Genomic DNA, 4,125 nt, shown 5'->3' with positions numbered 1-4,125 from the left:
ACATGATAGTGGGTAGTGGAAGAGGGTGATAGTGACACAGAGACCTGGGTAGATAGAAACCATTTCTGAGTGTTTGCAGAAACACCAGTGTTAGAGTGTTATATTTGTGAGTCAGCCAATGAGAACAGAACTTTTTCCTTACTTATTAGGCTGTTTCTATCAACCATACCTAGCAGGGTGTGATGGTACACATCTGTTAATCCCAGCACTTGGGAGCTGAGGCAGGAGGATGTAGAGGACTCGTTGGTCTCCAGGAGTACCCTGGGAGGAACGGTGGTGGGAATGAGAAAAAGATAGACAAGAGACAAGAGCTGGATCAGGTGGAGGCCTCTTTGCTGGATGGATAGGAGGCCCTAAACAACAATGGTAGGGACTTTTATCTATGGCTTTGCAAAGCTAGTATCATCAGTCACAGGGTTGCCTAGTGACTAATGACTGAAATTGTCCAGGCAGGACAATTTCAAGACTGAGGTGGCTTGACTACATTAGGCACAATGGCCTTATCTTGTCTCCACACATATAACCATTTTCCAGCTCCAGTCACTCCCAAAAGAAGGATCGCTGTGGGTTTGAGGTCAGCTTGGACTACAAAGGGACTTCAAGGTCAGCCTCAGTTGTGTAGAAAAACCTTGTCTCAGAAAAAGACAAAAGATAAAACCCATATCTACATTCCATATCTATGTCTTTATAGATGCTGAGTCTATATCTACTGAAAGCATTTTCAAGTATTGAGCAGAAAACTTGATACATGGCCTGTAACAGGGACCTCCAATTTTTTTATCAGTACATATTTATAGTGCATGTATTTTACAGTCATCTTAGGAAATGAGTACATGCACATAATACAACTTGCTTCATTTTTATTTAATCCTCCTTCCCATCCTCCCTTCTTTTCTAATTCCCCTTTCCCCATTTTTATGCTTGTTGATATTATTAATCTTAGCTCATGTGTATGAAATATAATGTTTAAATCAATTGACGTTATTAAATTCTTGTATAAGGAATATCTTTAGTTTACTTATTTCTCACTGACCCCCACCCAGCCTTGCTCTCTTGGATCCCTTTCTTTCTGCAAGACATCCATCCCCTTGCCTCTCTCTGTCCATTCTCTATTGATATTCAAATGAGAAATACCATACAATATTTAAGCCTATATATCCAGTTTATTTTATTCAACATTGTCTGTGCAGGTGTATCTATCTGACACCTCAAATCTTTAAAGATCAAAAAATTTGTTTCCCCCTTTCTTCAGTACTCTCTTGTTTAAACTATTCCATTAAAATTTGGTAAGTAATACTAGATGATTCCTGTCTCTTAAACACTTTCATGTAATCCCTTAACAAGTCATGTTCAATCTACAGTGGAAAATATTTTAAATTTATTAATTTTTCTTATTTCTTCTAACAATGTCCTGACCCAAGAACCTGAAGCTTACCTTATCCCTTGCAGTACAAATCTCCCTGGGATTGTGACATGCTTAACAGACTTCTCACTGAAACCCTGCTTATGTCATTTCCTACTTTATCCCTGCAGCAGTTTCATTAATTAAGGTAAATTACGTCGCTTTATTGCTTGTGTATTTGTGGATAAAGTACTCGTGTGGTTTACAGATGAGCAGAGTTTGTCCTGGAACTGAAATGAGACCTGACTTCCCAGCTGCTTGTCTCAGATGGTGGAGGGGTGCTCACGGAGCTTGTGCTCCACTGGCCACTCAAAACTGAGTGGATTGTCAGTTGGGAGAGAAGGGAGTCACAACACGAGCCACAGGTAGCTCTATGATTTTAAGTAGCCATGCTCACTAAGGAGGAGGACACGGTATCAGCCAGAGGGCACTTGCATGCTCTTCCCCTCCTCCAGGCCTCAGGGGAAGAGTGAGGACCGTCACTGGAGACACATAAGATCACACAGCTCATCTGATTTCACATTACTTTATATAATTAGGACTAGCTAGATTTTTACTGTTGTATATTTTTATGTTCATTCATTCTCTGATCCTACTGCAGTAGGAGAAAGTCAGAGTTTAACATTGGAAGTTGCTTTATCTTTTAGTGTTGGACTGAGAATTCCAAATACATGGGAGGTGAAGATCTAGCTACTTTACTTTCTGTGCAAAACACTACTAGATTAACTGTCAATGAGTAATTAGAATTTTTTTTTTTTGAGGACCTGATCTTTAGATTTTAGATTAACTGTCAATGAGTAATTAGAATTTTTTTTTTTTTTGAGGACCTGATCTTTATCTGATCTGGTTCATTTTAAATTTAGACTTTGGCATTGGTGAATGCTTGGACACCTCCTTCCCTTAGCACTCAGGCAATGTGAGAACATGAAGGGCTAGCGTTTGGGTAGGCAATCTACATCATGTGGAAAACCTCCACATGCTCCCTCAGAGCTCTGTCTCCTGTGTATGCACCCTTGTGCAACCTCAGGGAGAACAGGCTGTGTGAAGTTGTTTCTGGAAACTGTGTGGCAAAAGTGATGGGATGCAACTCCTGAAATTAGGTTGTAAAAGAAAATATGGTATTTATGCAAAATGAAGTACTTTTTTGCCACAAAGAAGGATAGACTAGAGTCATTTGTATGAAAATGAGTATACCTCGAGACCAAATCAGACACACAAGCTTAAATACTGTATGGTTTTTCTTAGATGAGAAACCCAAAATATAAATAAAGAGAAAAATGAAAGATCAATAATAGGATATAGGGAGATCTTTTTCAAAAGGGAAGGGACCCAAGAGAGGAGGAGAAGGTAAAGAGGGGAAGGGAAGGGAGTGAAAAGGAATTAATGTATGTTTTGTACATGTACAAGGAATGCCATCATTATGTTTTGCAAGCATATATGAATAAAAATCTTAAAAAGAAGAGCTGTGACTTTGATATTGTGACGCCCTCACCCATTTTTCTTGTGTTTTGGTATGCCTGCTTCTAGGGAGAGCACCTTCTTGCACACCAGGCTGCCCTGTAGAGGGTCTATATTGTGAGACAAGTGGCTGCCCACAGTTAAGGAAATGAGTTTAGGTCTGACTCTTCCCCTGACAGTCAGACTTCAGATGAACCCAGAGTCTCAGCCAACAGTTCTGCAAATTCACAAGGTCCCTGCCTTGCAGTACACGTAAAGACACACAGATTCCTGAGCTCAGAAGACAGGCAATCACAAGTAGTCTTTTTATAAGTGATAATTTGGGGTTAATTTTTTCATATTTCAATATATAAATGCATTCATTCCATCAAATTAGATAACATTACATGTTTCATGTTACTTCCTGGAAAGAACCTATTTTTAAAATATTGTCAAGCATGGTTTTAAAATTCTGTTCACTGCAAAGGAGCAAATTCTGATCCAGGAAAAAACAGTACTCACAAATACGGTTTACACATGGTACTTTTTGTGACTCTCCCTTCAGGCAGTTCCTGGAGGAATTTTTTTTTCTCATAAGTGTTACATACAAAATTTAAATTAGAAATATATAAGAACTTTCTTATTTTTTAAAAAACTAGTTGTCTTTCCATCTAATATTTTTTTTGCATTTATCTACCTAAAAGCTTAACCATTTAGTTGTTTATTCATATCAATATTAAGAAAGCATTAACACAAGTCTCTTTTATTCAATTCTTGCTTGTCTCTGTTGTCACAGCAATGACAATTGGTTAAACTCTGAGAACAAGTGTGTACAGGGTCTTGGATGTAGAATGTTGAGCCATCAGTCCAAGGCAGTGGATAAAATATGCCGGTTGTCCACATAGTTTAATGTGAATGTGAAGATTCACGAAATCCATCTGATGCCTTGTCTTAGGACTGTGTTATGACTCATCATGAAACTGTGTGAAAACTCTGGTTAAGAGTGTGGATCCTAAATAAAAAAATAAAAATAAAAAAAATAAAATAAAGAAAAGGGGCTGGGGATTTAGCTCAGCGGCAAAGCGCCTGCCTGGCAAGCGCAAGGTCGTGAGTTCGGTTCCCGGTACCGGAAAAAAAAACCAAAAAAATAAAAAAAATAAAAAAAAGAGTGTGGATCCTAAGAATTGAATTGCTTGAGAAGTACATTTTACAAACATAGAGGATTACTATAGTAATGGGTCAAGGAATAATGAAATTGGATTTTAAGGTTGTCACATTCAGTAGTT

Source organism: Chinchilla lanigera, unplaced genomic scaffold (assembly GCF_000276665.1).
Source record: "Chinchilla lanigera isolate Chin_1 unplaced genomic scaffold, ChiLan1.0 scaffold00001, whole genome shotgun sequence".
NCBI classification, from domain to species: Eukaryota; Metazoa; Chordata; class Mammalia; order Rodentia; family Chinchillidae; genus Chinchilla; species Chinchilla lanigera.
The sequence above is the reverse complement of the archived record's forward strand: the minus strand, read 5'-3'. Positions refer to the sequence as shown.